The sequence below is a fragment of the Oryctolagus cuniculus genome, chromosome 19, assembly GCF_051225735.1.
Source record: "Oryctolagus cuniculus isolate XC-2025 breed Fujian yellow rabbit chromosome 19, ASM5122573v1, whole genome shotgun sequence".
In the NCBI taxonomy this organism is placed as follows: Eukaryota; Metazoa; Chordata; class Mammalia; order Lagomorpha; family Leporidae; genus Oryctolagus; species Oryctolagus cuniculus.
The window spans coordinates 22,850,791-22,869,723 of record NC_142885.1 but is presented as its reverse complement, the minus strand read 5'-3'; the positions used below and the strand labels follow the sequence as shown (position 1 = coordinate 22,869,723).

Below are 18,933 nucleotides of genomic sequence, written 5' to 3'. Positions count from 1 at the left end.
AGCAAAATTCTTCCATCAATAAAAAGCCCATGACTTGATGGCTTTACTATCCAATTCTACAAAACATTTAAAGACAAACTCCAACAATCTTCAGACTATTTGAAAACACTGAACAGGATGGAACACTGTCAAACACTTTTTAGGAGGCCAACATCCCTTTGATGCCAAAAACAAACAAAGACACAAAATGGAAAGAATACTACAGGCCTATGTCCTTGAAGAACACAGATAAAAAGATTCTCAACAGAGTACAAAATAAACAATTGAAAACATCAAAAAGCTGATACATAACTATCAATTGGAATTGATCCTAGAAATGCAAGGGTGGTTCCATATTTGCAAAACGATAAATATCATAAATTAATCAACATAATGAAAGAATAGAAACCATACTCTCATTAGATCCAGAGAAAGCATTTGATATGATGCATTGTGTTTCATGGCACAAAAAAAAACCTCCACAAATTAGGCATAGAAGGAACATGCCTCAAAAACATAAATGTGATATTTGACAAAGAATCAGCCAATATTATACTGAATGAGGAGAAGATGAACGCATTTTGTCAAAATCTGTAACAACACAAGGACATCCACTCTCACCACTCTAACTGAATACAGTACTATACATTTTCACAAGAGCAATTACAGAGGAGAACAAAATAACAGGCACTAAAACTGGAAAAGAACAAGTCAAATAATTAATGTTTGCAGATGACATGATGTTGCTCCTGGAAGAACACAAACATTCCAGCAAATTGCTGCTTCAACTGATAATCCAATTCAGAAAACTTTAGAAGTACAAGTAAACATTTGAAAAAGCTGCTTTTTACATATTAATGATGGCCTCACTGACAAAGAAAGCAATAAAAATCCAATTTACAATAACCACAAAAATTAGACTATTGAGGAATAAATGTAATAAAATAAGTGAAAGATCTCTATAATGAAAATCATCAAACGCTGACCAAAGAAACCATCAAGGACACAAAACTGGAAAGGTATTCCTTTTTTTGTGGATTGGAAGAATTTGTATCATTAAAATGTCTATCTCATGGAAAGAAATCTACAGAATACCAATGACATTCTCTACAGAATTTAAAAAAACAACCCTCAAATTCATACAGAACCACAGAAGATCCAGAACCGCTAAGGTGAACCTGAGGAAATAAAAATCAAGCTGGAGACATCACAATACCTGACTTCAAAGCATACTAAAAAACTGTATTAACATCACATCACACTGATACTTAAAAAAAAAAAAAAAAACTGAGACATAGACCGATGGAGTGAAACAGAGAATCCCAAAGTTAATGTAAATACATATAGCCACCTGATTTTTGACAAAAGGGGTCAGACCATTCATTGATGTAAGGATAATCTCTTCAACAAACGGTGCTGGCAAAGCTTGATGTATTCGTGTAGAAGAATGGAATTAGATCCATATCTCTCATCATTTATAAAAATCAACTGAGATGGGGCAGCCGTGCACTTCTCAGAAGACTGTTCTTACAAGTATGGTCAAAAACAGTGAAGCCAGGTGCCAGTGCTGTGGTGTAGTGGGTAGGGCCACCAGCAGCGCAGGCATCCATTGATCGGACCATTGCCTGCCCTGGCTGCTCCACTTCTGATCCAGCTCCCTTTTAGAGGCCTGAGGAATGGCTGTTTGAGGGTGGGTCGATTGTTTCGGCCTCTGTCACCCTTATGGGGAGACAAGGTGGGGTGAACCAACAGTAAAAGGATGACCTTTCTCTCTGCCTCTATCTCTCACTGTCCACTCTGCCTGTCAAAAAAAAATAATTATTAAAAAAAAGGACAATTATACTGCTCTTGTGGAATTGTGGTCTTCCTACTTTTCCTTGTTGAATACTATGGTTAGTGGTGAATTAAGATTATGAATAATAAAGTGAATTAAAATTATATCTTGCAAAAAATAATGAAAAGAAGAGAGACAAGGGAGGGAGAGGAAGAGCAAAAGAGGAATGTGGTTGTCTTCCTGGAACAGCACCTATGAAATTCATGAAAAATTATTTCAAACATAATTTAAAAATAATGAAGAACATTACACTAGCATAGTTTTAATGATCTGTGATTACATTAAAATTTATGCTATTGGGTAAAATGGTCATTTTCCGTTCAGCTGTTTATGCCTGTTTGCTTATTTCCCACTAAATTAGGGTTTCTCTTTTTTTTTTTCTTTTTTACTTTTTTTTTTTTTTGTTGACAGGCAGAATGGACAGTGAGAGAGAGAGAGACAGAAAGGTCTTCCTTTTTTGCCGTTGGTTCACCCTCCAATGGCCGCTGCAGCCGGAGTGCTGCACCCAGGGCACCGCGCTGACCCGATGGCAGGAGCCAGGTACTTATCCTGGTCTCCCATGGGGTGCAGGGCCCAAGGACTTAGGCCATCCTCCACTGCATTCCCGGGCCACAGCAGAGAGCTGGCCTGGAAGAGGGGCAACTGGGACAGAATCTGGCACCCTGACCAGGACTAGAACCCGGTGTGCCGGCGCCGCAAGGCGGAGGATTAGCCTATTGAGCTGTGGCGCCAGCCTTTTACTTTTTTTTTTTTTTAAAGATTTACTTTATTTTCTTGGAAGGCACAGTTACTTACAGAGAGAAGGAGAGAGAGAGGAAAAGAGATTTTCCATCTACTCACTTCACTCCACAAATGGCCACAACAGCCAGGGTTCATCCACAATGAAACCAGGAGCCAAGAGCTTATTCTAGGTCACCCACAAGGGTGCAGAGGCCCAAGCACTTGGGCTATCCTCTGCTACTATCCTAGAGGCATTAGCAGGGAGCTGTATCAGAGGTAGAACAGCCAGGATTTGAACCAGAGCTCATATGTGATACCACAGTGCCAGACCCATGTTCTTAAACTTCTTACTTGATGAAGCATTTACCAAAGTCATGTCATCAATGTTTTTCATAAGGCTTATGTATTCATTTGCCAGGCAGAGTGACAGAGACACAAAGAGAGATCTTCTACCTGCTGACTTACTCCTCAAATGCCCCCAACAGCCAGGATTGGGCCAGGAAGAAGCCAGGAGCCAGGAATTACATCTCAGTCTCCAATGTAGGTGGCAGGAACTACGCACTTGGGCCATTGTTTGTTGCCTCCCAGGGGAATTACCATGAACTTGAATTGGACATGGGGGAGCTAGGACTCACAACACGCAGCTTATGCAGGATGCTGACAACCCAAATGTCACATTAACCTGCTATGCATCATGCCCACCCATTTCTAAACTTTTCTGATTAGTTACTACATCTTAGTCTATTTGGGTTACTGTAAGTAAACACATTACACTCGGAAATTTATAAACAGCAGGAATATATTACTCTCTTTTGGAGGGTGGCAAGTCCAAGATCACAGTGTTAGGGGCTCAGTGTCTAGTGAAGCTTTGCTGGCTAATGTCTGTGTGCCTTCATGTGGCAGAATAGCAAAGGGGTAAACAAGCTGCTCCATCAAGCCATTCTTAAAAGGGTGCTGTGGCATAGTGGGTAAAGCCGCCTTCAGGCCTGGCATCCTACATTGGCACGGGTTTGAGTACCAGAGGCTCCACTTCTGATCCAGCTCTCTGCAGCAGCATGGGAAACCAGTGCCAGTGGAAGATGGCCCAAGCCCTTGGACCCCTGTTTCCATGTGGGAGACCTGGAATACACTGGTTCCTGGTTTCTGATTGGCTCAGCTCTGGCCATTGTGGCCAACTGGGGAGTGAACCAGAAGACGGAAGTCTTTTCTCTCTGGCCCTTCCTCTCTCTGTCTGTAACTCTGCTTCTCAAATAAGTAAATAAAACTTTTTAAAAAAAAAAATAAAGGCAGTGATAGCATTCTCAGAAGATCTGCCCTCATGATCCAGTCACCTCCCAGCACCCCTGCTCTTAAATAACAACACATTGAGTATTACGTTTCAACACATGCGTATTGGGGGTCACATCAGTTAGCAACAGCTACCCCAAATCATTTATTATGAACCCCCAATGCATATTTAATTATAAAAACTCATTATAAAGCTTGTAAAATATGCATTAAAATACTACAGATGATATGATTCTGTAAAGGTAACTTCTATTACTAATATATTTTTACCTGGCAACCCCAAAAAGAATCTGAAACTACATAGATACTAATGGGAGAATTCTAAGATTGGCCATATGCACTGTGCAATAAGACCACTGTTTTAGTCCTGTTCACTGGTCATGTGAATGATTTTGGTGAAAATTTACCAGTGGTTGCATGGTTGATATTTTTTCAGTTCACAAATTATTGTCAAGAATCAGTTTAGGGGCCAGCGCTGTGGAATAGTGGATGAAGCCACCACCTGCAGTGCCGGCATGTATATGGGGCACAGGTTCGAGTCCCGGCTGCTCCACTTTCAATCCAGCTCTCTGCTACGGACTGGGAAAGCAGAAGATGGTCCAAGTCCTTGGGCCCCTGAACCCAAAAAAGGTGGAAGACCTCTCTCTCTCTCTCTCTGCACCCCCACTTCTGCATCTGCCTCTGTCTCTCTGTAACTCAGCCTTTCAAATAAATAAATAAATCTTTTAAAAAAGGATCAGTTTAAACCAAGGGTACATTTTTCAAGGTCTTTAATATAGAAATTAGATATCATCAATGAAGCATATCATAGTATGCTTTCTATAGAAATTTGTAAAAAGAGATAAAATTGACATTGTATTCTGATAAAACTTTTGATTCCAAAAGAAGACATAACAATCATAAATATTTATGTACTGAATACAAGACCACCGGTTATATACAGAAAATACTATTAGACCTAAAGAAAGAGAGACACTCCTAGACAATAAAAGTGGGTGACTTCAACAATGCACTCTCATCAATGGACAGATCATCTAGATAGAAAATAAGTAAAGACACATCAGAGTTGAAACATAACATCAAACAAATGACCTAACGGACCAAAAGCTACATTCTATTCACCACATTGAACATTTTTTCAGGGTATACCAAAAATTAGGCCACAAATCCACTCTCATTTAATTTGAAAAGACTGAAATCCTATTAAGTAACTAGAAATGAACAAGAACAACAACAGAACACTCAAAAATATATGGAAATTAAACAAGATGCTCCTGAATGAACAATGGGACACTGAAGAAATTTAAAAGGAAATAAAATCTTTCTTGAAATAAATGAAAATGAAAACACAACATATTAACTCCTGTGAGTTACAGCAAAAGCATTATTAAGAGGTAAGATTATAGCATATAGTGATTATATTAAAAAAGAGAAATGTTTCAAATTAAAGATCTAATGATGCATCTCAAAAACTTAGAAAAATAAGATCACAACCTTTAAGCAGAAGGAGGTGAGAAATAATCTATGTCACAGCATGAATAAATGAAATTAAAAAAAGATCAAGAAATCAAAAATTCATTTTGAGAAGGTAAACAAAATAAATAGTCCTCAGAGGGGATTACAACATGGAGGAATAGGGAAATGGAGGACTGCTATAGGCTAGGATAAAATAGAAAAAAAGGCAAGAAAGTGCATTCTCAGGGGACACTGGAGATTCTGTAAGAGGAGGAGAGATGCTGTGGATCTGTGTGGAAGCTGCAGATGCCCAGCAACAGGCACTGATACAACACAAGTCCCAGCAGACAAGAGCTGGAAAAAGTGCCGGCTCTGAAGACCAAGGTGAGATCATACTGCAGTGGCCCATGCCACTGCTGAAATAGCTGCAGAGAGAGCCTAGCAGAATACACTGTCTTGGGGTGTGACTTGGACCCTGAGGGTAATGGGTATCCCCTAACCCAGCAGAAAAGAGAGACAATTTCTCCCCATCCTCTCACAACAGCCCCCGACAACCAGCTCAGAGAGGGCAGGCACCATTTTGGATATGCTAGTAGCTGCAGCAGTTTTAATGCAGACTCCCAGCAACAGTCAGAGAAAAGGCGCCATCTTGTCTCAAGTAGCAACAGCCCAGGTGTTGCCCAGCAACAGGCAGGGAGAAGGAGCCATTCTGATATCATCACTAGCTCCAGAGACTCTTCTAAGTGTCCATAAACTGGCGGGGAGAAGCATGATTCTGAAACAAGCAGTGCTGTGGCCAGCAGCTTTTGTGGACATGTATGACCAGGGATTTCACCACAGGGAAAAGTCTGTGTTCCCCACCGACTTTCAGTCTGGGTGGAAAGACTGACAGGGGGCTGCAAATGCACCTATGACTATCATGAGCCCTTAGCCTCTCAACATAACGCAGGCTCTGGAGCTCAAACTGCCTAAGTGGAGCATACATAGGCAGCTGGCTCTCAGAAGTTCTCAGCCTCTCCAAGGACAGAACAGGTTAGTGCGGTGGAGTGGGTCTTCTGCACCCTGTGTCTGTGGGAGCCCTGGTACTGAGACTGTGGGAACCCAGGCATGCAGGAGAGGGTGCACGGTGTAGCTGGTTTCTGGGAAAATACTTGGGTAGCTCCACAAGCTCAGCACTCTGGCTGCCTGGGGTGGGTCACTGCAGCAGGATCTGTGCTCACACTGAACACTGCCAGACCCTTTGTGGCAATCATGCAGAGCCACAGAACCACAGATGAGAACAGCACCCACTGAGGGTTAACAACAGATTTCATGAGGCAGATCTCTGGAAAATTAACAGTCAAACAAAAAAATGAAGAAGAACAAATTAGAAAAGTGAAAAATAGGGTTGGAGATGTATGGGATACTACCAAATGACACAATATAGGGTCTTAGGGGTTACTGAAGGCATGGAAAGAGAGAATGGATTAGAAGGCCTTTTAGTGAAATAATTACAGAAAACTTCCCGAATTTGGAGAAAGTAAGTATGTCCAAGTACTAGAAACACACAGCACTCTTAATATACATGACCAGAAAAGACCATCACCATGACATATTGTAGTCAAATGCTCCACAGTAAAACATAGAGAAAAGATTCAAAGATATGCATAAAGGGAAATGTCAGATTACTTTCAGAGTATCTTCAATTAGACTTACAGCTGACTTCTCATCAGGAATTACTACAAAGAGCTGTAGCCCAACACATCAGGAAACCTAGAAGAAAAACATTCCTGGACACACACAACCCACCAAAATTGACCCAAGACACAGAAAAACCTAACAGATCAATAAACAAGACACAAATTGATTCAGTAATAAAGACACTCCCAACAAAGAAAAACCTAGGATTGGACAGTTTTACTGCTGAATTCTATCAGACATTTAAAGAAGAACTAACTCCAATCTCAAGCTATTCAAAACAACTGAAAGAGAGGGAAGCCTTCCAAACTCCTTCCATGATGACAGCATCACCTTAATTCCTAAATCAGAAAAAGATACAACAGAGAAAGTACACACAAATGTCCCTGATAAGCACACATAAAAATCATCATCAAAATACTAGCCAATTGAATCCAACGACATATAAGAAATGATCATTCATCCGGACAAAGTGGGTATTATCCCTGGTACACAGCAATTATTAGCATTCACCAATCAATGTGATACACTACATTAACAAAGTGAAGAACAAAAATGATATGATTATCTCATTAATAGCAGGAAAAGCATTTCATAGAATACAACACCCTTTCATGATGAAAACCTGAAGTAAAAACCGTATATAAAGGATCCAAAAGACTCTACTCAGAGATTATTAGAACTCGTAGGAGGTCCAAATATGGCAGAGTAGGGAGTGAGCTTAACTCTTCGCTTCTAGCCCAGGAGATGATAGTTTAAAAATGTGGAGAGAGTGTAATCTAAGGATAGAATTAGTGAGTCAATGGCAGAGGAAACTCTACCGAAATTAGAGAGACAGGGTGGACCTACGTGGCAGGCATGGATGCACATCGCTCAGGACTCTAGCCTACCCAGCCAACAGCCTATGGACCAGCACTGGAAAGTGAAGTGAGACAAGACCACAGCAGACCAAGAAGAGGCAAAAAAGCTGCAGAAAGAGTCTAGAGCGAACCAGGCTTGGAGCCCCATGGGAGACACTGTACTAGCCAAACTAGATGATAAAAAGAAAAAGAATGGGGTGGACACGTTTCTCTCTCCCAAATCAGTTTACAACAGCGTCCTGTAACATGCCAGTAGAAGGGTGCCATTTCAGAGATACATCACAGGTGCACCAGCTCGTATCTCTGCCCAGCAACCAGCCAAGTGGAGACTCCTGATTCTGGTGGGGAGAACTAACAGGGGGCCGATAGCTTGTGACTGTGTGAAGTGTCTGTATTTGGACACGGGAAAAAACTGAGGGTGTGTGGGAAGACTCACAGTGTGGCTAGGACTTTGAGCAGTTACAGTGGGAGACTCCATATGCTCAGGGTTTCCTGGTTACCTGGTGAGAGATACTGCTAGGGAAACTGAACTTACACTGAGGAATGCACAGATCCTTTGTGTGGACCTTGGGACAGAGCGGATAAATATAATACAAACTTGGGCTAGCACTCTAGCCTGGGTCTCCATTGAGGAGAGGAGCTCAGCTGCACAGAATAAATTCCCTTTTGATGAGAGAGAGAGAGAGAGAGAGGGAGAGAGAGAGAGATTTGCCACAACAAACCTGGGTGTGTCACCTGGGGCATTCCCTTATCCCTGGAGAACTGAACACAGCTCTCTGGCCACCCCCACTACAAGCCTCTAGATATTCACTAAGAAAACCTTCCACTTATCTACACAGTCATAGTCCAAAGATAAAAGTTGCCACAGCAAAATAAAAAAAAAAAAAGAGAGAGAGAGAGAGAGAGAGAGAGAAAACCAACAATTATCTCCACAAATGCCAAACAATAAATACACCAATTCAAGAAACAAGAATAGAAAGACAATATGATGCTCCCAAAAGAACAAGACACTTTGGAGCCAGAACTGTGGCACAGTTGGTAAAGCTGCCATGTGCCGTGCCAACATACCATATGGGTACTACTTCAAGTTCTGGCTGAACGATTTCCAATCCAGCGCTCTGCTCTGGCCTGGAAAAGCAGTGTAATACGGTCAAAGTCCTTGGACCTCAGCACCCACATGGGAGATCTCCATAAGCTCCTGGCTCCTGGCTGCAGATTGGTATACAACGGCCATTGTGGCCAACTGGGTAGTGGCAAGCTGATGGAAGACTTCTCTCTATCTCTCTCTCTCTTTCTCTGCCTCTTCTTCTCTCTCTGTGTAGTGCTTTCAAATAAATAATAAATAAATCTTAAAAAAACAATGAAACTTCAATACTAGATTGTGAAGATGATGAGATAGAAGAATTGAAGAAATGGAATTCAAAAAATTGATCGTAAAATACATAGAAGTAATCAGAAGCAAATGCATGAACTACTGAAATCCATATTGGACATGAAAGAAAATTTGTCCCATGAAATTGAGATCTTAAAGAGAAATCTCAATGAAATGAAAAATGCAACAGAACAAACAAAAATGCAGTGGAGACCGTTAACAATAGAATTGATGAAGCATAAGAAGATATCGGCATAGAAGACCAAGCACCAGAAACTATATCATCAAACAAAAGAAAAAAGAGGAATTTAGGAAACAAAAACAATTCCTTATTAGAATGCGAACATGAAGAGATTGATGCAATGCTGGTTAGGGAATTCGAAAAACTGATTGTAGGTTACTTAGAAATCATCAGAAGTAAATCCACGAATTAAAGAAATCCAAAGATGACATGAATGAAAAATTTTCCCATGAAATTGAAATTTTAAATAGAAATGAAATTAAATGTTAGAAATCAAGAACTCAATAGCTCAAATAAAGTACGTGGTGGAATATCTTAGAAACAAACTCAGTGAGTCAGAAGAAAGAGTATCTAACTTAGAAGACAATTTTCTGGAAATTTTACAGTCAAACCAAAAAAAAATGAAGAAGAAGAAATCAGAAAACTTAAAAACAGTCTTGGAGATTTATGGGAAAATATCAAATGACCAAACATACAGGTCTTAGGCGTTTCTGAGAAAGACAGAATGGATGAGAAGGCCTTTTTAGTGAAGTAATTACACTAAACTTCCTTAATTTGGAGAATGAAAGGGACATCCAAGTACAGGAAGCACACAGGTCTCCTAATAGACATGAGCAGAAAAGATCCTCACTACAGCACATTGTAGTCAAAATCTCCACTGTGAAACAAAGATTCTAAAATGTGCATAAGAGAAATGCCAGATAACTCTCAGAGGATCTCCAATTAGACTCACAGCTGACTTCTCATCAGAAACCCCACAGGCTAGTAGAGAATGGCACAATATATCCCAAGTCTTAAGAGAAAAAAAAAAAGGTCAACCCAGAATACTGTACCCCACAAAGCACTCATTTATCAATGAAGTGGAAATGAAAACCTTCCACAACAAAGAAATTGAAAGAATTTGACATCATTCATCCAGCCTTACAAAAGGAAGTGCTTACTTAAGGAAGCACTACACATACGAATATACAAACATGGTCAGCACTATGAAAGAAGGTGAAGGCAATTCCCCAATAAAACAACAAAGGAAATCCACAGGAAAAACAGGAATATTTATGGGAAAATGGTAGGGTCAAGTCACTATCAACAGTCACCTGGAATATAAATGGTCTCAACTCTCCAGTTAACACACAGACTAGCTTAATGGGTTGAAAACAAGACCCATCTATTTGTGCCTACAACAAACAAATGTCACCTACAAGGATTTGCACAGACTGAAAGTGAAATGATGGAAAAAATTATTCCACACTAACAGAAACCAAAAAAATAAAAAGCTGGTGTAACCAACCTAATATCAGAAAAAATAGACTTTAACACACAAACTGTTAAAAGAGACAAAGAAGGACGCTGTATAACAACTGAGGGATTAATTCAACAGATGTGACTATAGTCAAGATATATGCACCCAATAATTACAGGGCATCTGACTACCTAAAATAAATGGTAATGGACCTAAAGGGAGTAATGCACTCCAACATAATACAAATGGGAACGTTCAATACCCCATGTTCAGCAATGGACAGACCAACCAGATGGAAAATTAGCAAAGAAACAACAGAGTTCATTGACATATAGACCAGATGCGCCTAATAGATATCTACAGAAATTTTCATTCTACAGTTGCAGAATACACATTCTTCTTACCAGGGCATGGAGCTTTCTCTAGAATAGGGCACAGAATAGGCCATAAAGCATGTCTCAGGAAATTCAGAAAAATCAAAATCATACCATGCATCTTCTCTGACCACAATGGGGTGAAACTGGAAATCAAAAACTCAGGAATCTCCAGAACACATATTAACATGTGGAGACTGAACAAAATGCTCTGAGTGAATAGTGGATCATAAAAGAAATCAAAAGATAAATCAAAAAATTTCTGTAAAACGAATGAAATGACAATAGAAAATATCAAAGTTTATGGGATAAAGTAAAAGAAGTGTTAGGAGGAAAGTTTATACCAATTGGTGCCTAGATCAAGGTATTGGAAAGGCACCAAATAAGTGAGCTATCAACAGCTCTCAAGGATCTAGAAAAATACAGGAAATGAACCAAAAATTAGTAGGACAACAGAAATAATTAAAATTAGTGAAGATATTAACAAAATTGAAATACAAAACACAATACAAAAGATCAGTAAAAAAAGCTGCTTTTTTGGAAAAAAATAATATACCATCAGGCCAACTAAACAAAAAGGGAGAATACCCAATTCAATAAAATTAGAGATGAAAAAGGTAGCAAAACAACATATACCATAGAAATAAAAGGAATCATCAGAAATGATGACAAGAAACTGTATGCCAACAAATTGGAAGACCTAGAAGAAATGGATAAATTCCTGGATACATGCAACTTACCTAAATTGAGCCATGATGAAACAGAAAACCTAAACAGACCATTAACCAAGAAGGAAAGTGAATCAGTAAGACCTTCCCAATAAATAAAAGCCAAGGACTGGATGACTTCACTGCTCAATTCTATCAGACATTTAAAGGAGAACTAACTCCACAATTCTTCTCAAGCTATTCAAAACAAATTCATTGGTGGGAATCCTCCAAAACTCCTTCTATGAATCCAGCATGATTCAATTCCTAAATCAGAAAAACATACAACAGAGAAAGAGAATTACAGAACAATTTCACTGTTGAATATACACACAAAAATCCTCAGCAAATGCTACCTAATCAAAAACAACAATAGATCAGAAAGATCCTTCACCCAGACCAAGAAGGATTTATCCCTCGAATGCAGGGATGGTTCACTTTCACAAATCAAACAATGTGATACACCACATTAACAAACTGCAGAATAAAAACTATATGATTATCTCACTCAGTGCAGAGAAACCATTTAACAAAATACAACACCGTTTCATGATGAAAATTCTAAGCAAACTGGGTACAGACGGAACATTCCTCACCACAATCAAGGCAATTTATGACAAACCCGGACAAGCATCCTACTGTATGGAAAAGTTAGATGCACTCCCACTAAGATGCAGAACCAGACAAGGATGCACACTTTCATCATTGCTAATCAATACAGTCCTGCGAGTTTTACCAGAGCCAACAGAAAAGAAAAATAAATTCAAAGGATAAAATTAGGAAGGAGGAAGTCAAATTATCTCTACTAGCAGATGACATGATTCTGTATTTAGTGCATCCAAAAGACTCCAATAAGAAACTACTGGAACTCATAAGAGAGTTTGGTAAAGTAACAAAATATTTAAAAAACCGGAAATTAATAGCCTCTGTATACCCAGACAATGCCAAGGCTGAGAAAGAACTTCTAAGCTCAATCCCATTCACAACAGCTACAGAAAAATTAAATACCTTGGAATAAATTTAACCAAGGACAGCAACTAAATCTAACATGAGGATTACAAAACAATAAAGGAAGAAATAAAGAAACAAAAATGGACAAATCGTCCATGTTGGTAGACTGGAAGAATCATTATCATCAAAATGCCCACACTACCAAAAGCAATTAATAGGTTCAATGTGATATCAATCAGAATACAGATCTAGAAAAGAGATGCTTAAATTTATTTGGAAACACAGGAGACCCCAAAATGCTAAAGCAATATGAACAACAAAAACAAAGCCAGAGGCATCACAATATCTGATTTCAAGGCATATTATAGGAGAGTTGTACAGCCTGGTACTGGCACAAACAGATGGATAGACCAATGGAGCAGAACAGAAACTCCAAATATCAACCCATGCTTCTACAACCACCCTGTCTTTGACAAAGGAGCTAAAATCAATGCCCAGAGCAAGGAAAGTCTCTTTAACAAATAGTGCTGGGTAAACTGGATCTCCACATGCAGAAGTATGAAGCAAGACCTCTACCTTACAGCTTACACACAAATCCACTCAACATGGATTAAAGATTTAAATCGACAACCCAATACCATCAATTTCTTACAGGACATTCAGGAAAACCGGCAAGACACTATCATAGGCAAAAACTTCTTGGAAAAAACACCAGAGCACTGGCAATCAAAGACAGCATTTACAAATAGGATTACATAAAATTGAGAAGATTCTGCACTGTAAAAAACACTCAACAAAGTGAACAGCCAACCAACAGAATGGAAGAAATTGTTTGCAAACTATGCAATTAATAAAGGATTAATACTAGATATATAAAGAGCTCAAGAAACTCAACAACAAAACAATCTAGTTAAGAAATAAGTGAAGGAGAGAAACAGACATTTTTCCAAAGAGGAAATCCAACAGACACATGCAAAAATGCTCAGGATCACTAACCTCAGGGAAACGCCACCCAAAACCACGGTAAGTTCTCACCTCACCTCCATTAGAATGGTTTTCATATAGATATCAACAAACAACTAATTGCTGGTGAGGATGTGTAGAAAAAGGTACCCTAATCCACTGTTGGTGGGAATGTAAACGGATACAGCCACTGTGGAAGATGGTATGGACATTCTTCAGAAACCTGAATATAGATTTACAATATGACCCAGCCATCTCATTATGGGGAATTTACCCAAGGGTAATGAAATCAGCCTATGAAAGACTGATATGTACCCCCATGTTTACTACAGGTGAATTCACAATGGCTAAGATGTGGAATCAACCCAGATGTGCTTTAACTGAAAAAAGATAATGAAATTTTGCAATATGTACACCACAGAATACTACACAGTCCTAAAGAAGAAAAAGAAATCCTGTCATTTGAAGCAACGTGGTTATAACAGGAAAACACTATACTTAGCAAAATAAGCCAGTCTCAAAAGGACAAATACAATATGTTCTCCGCAAATTTCTGTTAATAATTAATAGTGTATCTATAATGTAATCCACAGAAGTTAAACTGCCAATTTCCAATGTGATTACTTTGAACAGCCATTATCTCAACTGCTGAGGAACAGGTTTTCTTTTTTCATACTATGCCTTGAACTCTTTACTTACTATAGAGGTAATCATATGTGCATAAAGTTAATTGAAAATAGATCTGATGGGCCGGTGCCATGGCATAGCAGGTAAAGCTGCCACCTGCAGTGCCATCATCCCATACTGGGGCCGGTTCAAGTCCTGGCTGTTCCTCTTCTAATCCAGCTCTCTGCTATGGCCTGGGAAAGTTGTAGAAGATGGCCTGAGTCCTTGGGTGCCTGCACCTGTTGAGAGACCCAGAACAAGCTCCTGGTCCTGGCTCCAGATTGGCACAGCTCCAGCAGTTGCAGCAAACTGGAGAGTGAACCAGCGGAGGAAAGACTCTCTACCTCTCCTTCTCTCTCTGCGTAACCCTTTCATATAGACAAATACATAAATATTTAAAAAGAAAAGAAAATAGATCTTCACAAAAAATGAGAATGCGAATAGGAGAGGGAGGAGGAAGAAAGGTGGGAGTACTGATAGGGTAGAAAATAATCACTATGTTCATAAATTTATATTAATGAAATTTATGAAGTTTGGGGCCAGCACCGTGGCTCACTTGGTTAATCCTCTGCCTGGGACACCAGCATCCAATAGGAGCGCCAGGTTCTAATCCTGGTTGCACCTCTTCCAGTTCAGCTCTATGCTGTGGCCCGAGAAGGCAATGGAGGATGGCCCAAGTGCTTGGGCTCCAGCACGCACATGGGAGACCAGGAAGGACCACCTGGCTCCTGGCTTCGGATCAGCGCAGCACCTGTCAGTGCGGCCATTTGGGGAGTGAACCAATGGAAGGAAGACCTTTCTCTCTGTTTCTCTCTCTCTCTCTCTCTCTCTCTCTCTCTCTCTCTCACTGTCTATAGCTCTACCTTTCAAATAAAAAAATTTTTAAAAAAGAAATTTATGAAGTTTGTGTACCTTAGATAAAATGTTTTGAGCAAAATATTTATAATAACAGTAAAAAATGGTAATCTATAAAAATAAAAATGACATTGAAATGCTATGGTTTGAACAGCCTTTGTCTCAACTGTTGAGAAGCAGTTTTATTTATTTCATACCATTTGCTGAGCTCTAATAAGTATATGCTTAATCTTATGCATTTAAAGTTAACTAAAAATAAATCTTACTAAACAAATAAGAAAGGGAATAGAGATAGAGGAGGAAGAAGGGTTAGAGTGCGGCTGGGAAAAAATACTATCTCTTTAAATTTGCATTTATGAAATGCACGAAATTTATATAACTTAAATTTTTAAAAAAGTGGAAAAAATCTCAAGAATAAAAGTTTGAACTAAATACAAAAGGCCCCACTATATAATATCTATAAGAAATTCACTTCACAAGAACACACATAGACTGAAAGTGGAGGGCTAGGAAAAGATATTCCACACAAACAGAAAATAAAAACGAGGAGAATTGGCTATCTTGATAACAAATAAAAAACTTGAAATCAAAAATTATAAAAAGAGACAAAAAGGACATTGCATTGATTAAATTTTATTCAGCAGAAGATATAACAATCATTAATATATAAGCAACCAACACAAGACCACCAAGATATACACAGAAAATAGCATTAGACCGAAAGGGAGAGACATTCCTATACAACAATAGGGAGTAAGTTGAACAATGCACTCTCATCAATGGACAGATCATCCAAATACAATATAAATAATGACATGTGTCAAAGCTAAAATCTTACATCAAGTCAATGACTTGACAGAAATTTATAGGACATTTAACCTAAAAGCTACATTCAGCACACTCAACTTTTTTTTGGATATATTATATATGGGTCCACGAATCAATCCTCAGCAAATCTGAAAAGACTGAAATCCTATCAGGTAACTAGAAATAAACTATAAGAATAAAAATTGAACACTCATAAATATTTGGAAATTTAACTAGATGCTACTGAATGATGAGTGATCACTGAAGAAATTAAAAAGCAAATAAAACCTATCTTGAAATAAATGAAAACTAAAACAAAACATGTGAAACACTGTTGATTACAGCAAAAACATTAAGAGGGAAGTTTATAGCATACAGTAGTCATATTTAAAATGAGAAATGCCTAAAATTCAAAATCAAGTGATACATCTCAAAAATTTAGATAAACAAGAAAAAACAAAACCCCAAACAAGCATGAGATGAGAAATAAAATGGATCAGAACATAAATAAATTAAATAAAAAATATACTAGATCAGCAAACCAAAACTTACCTTTTTAAGATGATAAAATAGATAATCTTCAGAGAGGATTCCATTTTAACAGAAGAGGAACATGAGGCTTGGAAACTCATCCTTCCACGAACATCTCCCCCAGCTACCAAACTCTCAACCACCGGGAAATGTGGTGTGTTCCTCAGTTTCATGCCACAAGTTCAAGGACAGAAACAATCAAGAAAGAAAAGCAATGTAAGTGCCCCGAGGTGGAAGAGAACTTGGCACCGTCACGGAACTGAGAGGCCAGCATGGATGAGGCAGAGGAGGAAGCTGCATAAGGTCAGATTTAGAGAGGTCTCATGAGGACACTCCTGCTGGTGCCTTGGGACTCATTCTGCCCCACCAGTCTCACTTATCTGCTCACAAGGACTCACTCCCTGATTATGCAACACAGGCAGCATCATGCTGTGTCACCAGGGGCAAGTCACTCAGCCTCTCTGAGCCCCAACTTCTGCATGTGAAAATGAGAATAACGTGTACGGAGCAAAAGCCCCACTGTGAAAAAGTGACTACCTGTGACATTCACCAAGGGGGAACCCAGAGAGGTAGACCTGCCCTTCATTTCCAAAATGAATTCCAAGACGACCATATCATGGAGAGGTGGGAGGGTTCACAAAGACAAATGACAAATCAGAGATAACAGTGGCTGTAACTCAGTGAGAGAAAGCAGTGAAGTAACATGGTGATGAACAAAGCACTTCTGCCTCCAGGTGCTGTGTGGGTTGGCCCAGGACTCCTCACTCACCCAGCACAGCCGTGACCCCCTGGCTGGTTAGTTAGCAGTCACTATTTTCTCCTGTGCATGGTTCCAACTGTTCCCGCAGGGGCATGCCATCATGAGAAATGTCACCTCCCTGGGGTCTGTAAAGAACCCACTTTCCTAATCATCATAACTGCCACAAGATCAAGTGCGGCAGAGAAGCACCTGTGCCAGCCAGCATAGCCCAGGTGCCTATTGCACCTGCCCGCGTGCTGCACCGACACATGGGGCACTCAGCCTGTATCTCTGCTACTTTTTGCTCAGAGAAGGAACTGCAGGAACTGGCAAGAGTTGCCACATTCCTGCCCTCAGAGTCCCAACTCCAGATGGCCCAGTGGTGTTAGTGCCCAAGCAGAAAACCGGGCAACCCTGAAAGGTGAGGCTTGGGCCTGACAGAGCCACACCTGCCCAGGTGCTCCAGGACCCTCCCCGTGCCCAGCACGCACTCACCGCTCATGTTCACCCACACTGTGTACCCCAGGAGTGGGAGTCTCTGCAGTTGCCATGGGGCCTGGGGGTCAAGTGCTACGGGGGAACCTCACGCCCAGCTCAGGCCAGTGGACACCTCCTCTCCAGCAGCCACAGCGATGTGCCTGGAGCTTGAAGAAAGTTTCAAAGAATCAGGAATGGGGTAGAGGAGCCGTGTCCCAGCCTGGCCGCACACATGCAAAGGTTCCCATGGGAGCACACACACACACACACACACACACACACACACACACCCAAGCCAAGCTGCAGCTCTCTCACAGACACGCTCCCGTGTGGGTTTGTCTCCAAAAAAGTGGCCAACCAAGGACTGTGGGCACTTACAGGCCGGACAGCCAGGAGCTGTAGTCTCTTGGTCCCTCCCTCCTCACCTGGGGGCCACTGGGACTTGCACCCTTAGCTCACCACCTGTGGGAGGCCGGCTCCTTGACAGGCCTGGCCCCCATGTCCAATGACTGGAACCCTCCTGAGCTTCCCCAGGATGTCTGCATAGATCCCACCTGGGACCCAGCCCTATCCTTTCTGGAGCAATAGTAGACAAAACATGTCAGTTTCTTGAAAGAGGATGCTTGGCCTCTCCAGGTGAACAGTCCTGGCAACACTGTTTTGCAAAGCTGAAATACAAGTCTTACAAAATCCACTTTGGTAAAGAAACAAGTAAAGCAAGGGCCATGAAGGCTTTGTTCTACAAGACTCTGCAAAGCAAAAGCAAGGCTGCAGAAGCACTCAGAGTTGAGTTTCCCTGGTGAGCTCCCAAGCAGGATATAAGGAGAGGCAAAAAGCCCTTCTCACTCATGCTGCAAAGCCCTGGGAAACAGCAAATTCCATGTGCCTGTCTTCCTAACCCTTTGCCATTCATTCATTCATTCATTCATCCTTTTGTTGGGTATTCAACATTGATATGGGGGGGGTCATTTGGCCCAGAAGTAAGATTTGTCTGGGGATGCTCCCAACCTAATGGGGGGTTCTTTGGTTGCAGTCCCAGCTCCCTTGTGGATTCCAGCAGCTTGCTTATGTGCACCCTGGGAGGCAGCAGTGCTTGGGTTCCTGCCATCACATGGGAAACTCTGAGTTCTGGCCTGCTGGGCCTGGTCCTGCTCCTGCTGTTGTGGACATTTTGGCAGTGAATATACAGAGAGTATTC

At 40.5% G+C, this 18,933-nt stretch overlaps 1 long non-coding RNA gene across 1 annotated transcript in view; it reads right to left on the bottom strand.

Annotated features, from left to right (window-relative positions):
• The window catches only part of LOC127486036 (uncharacterized), a 52,496-nt gene extending 34,257 nt beyond the window's left edge, over nt 1-18,239 (bottom strand). The window contains exon 1 of the long non-coding RNA XR_016226098.1: nt 16,541-18,239. This is a non-coding gene — a long non-coding RNA (uncharacterized LOC127486036). The remainder of the gene's footprint in view (nt 1-16,540) is intronic.
• Nucleotides 18,240-18,933: the final 694 nt, after the last annotated feature.